Source organism: Lepidothrix coronata, unplaced genomic scaffold (assembly GCF_001604755.1).
Source record: "Lepidothrix coronata isolate B3197 unplaced genomic scaffold, Lepidothrix_coronata-1.0 Scaffold91, whole genome shotgun sequence".
Lineage (NCBI taxonomy): Eukaryota > Metazoa > Chordata > Aves > Passeriformes > Pipridae > Lepidothrix > Lepidothrix coronata.
In genome coordinates, this window is record NW_016690271.1 from 1,135,022 (window position 1) to 1,135,411 (window position 390).

Below are 390 nucleotides of genomic sequence, written 5' to 3' on the forward strand. Positions count from 1 at the left end.
GTGATCCCCGTGGGCTGCCACCATCCCTGGGGGACCGCCACCATCCCTGGGGACCGGGGCAGCCCTGCGTTCCTGTCCGCAGCACGCCGGGATGCGACCCAGCAGAGCGATGGCTCCTGACACTGCGTGGTGACCTCTACCCCCCCGGAGGGGTCTGGCAGGGACCAGCCCTGCTTGGGCAGGCAGATGGGTCGAAGCCCACCTCCCCACGCCCCATCACCCCAACTTCTGCTTGGCTGCCCCCGGGGCTGTGCCGGGGAAGGGGCGGGGGGCCGGCTGCCCACGCCGGTGGCCGTGCGGCCGGGGCGGCAGGCCGGCCACAGCCCTCATTCCTCCGCTGCTGGGTACCGCTTTGTTGCTAGCTGGTGACATCACCCGAGAGCCCACCCC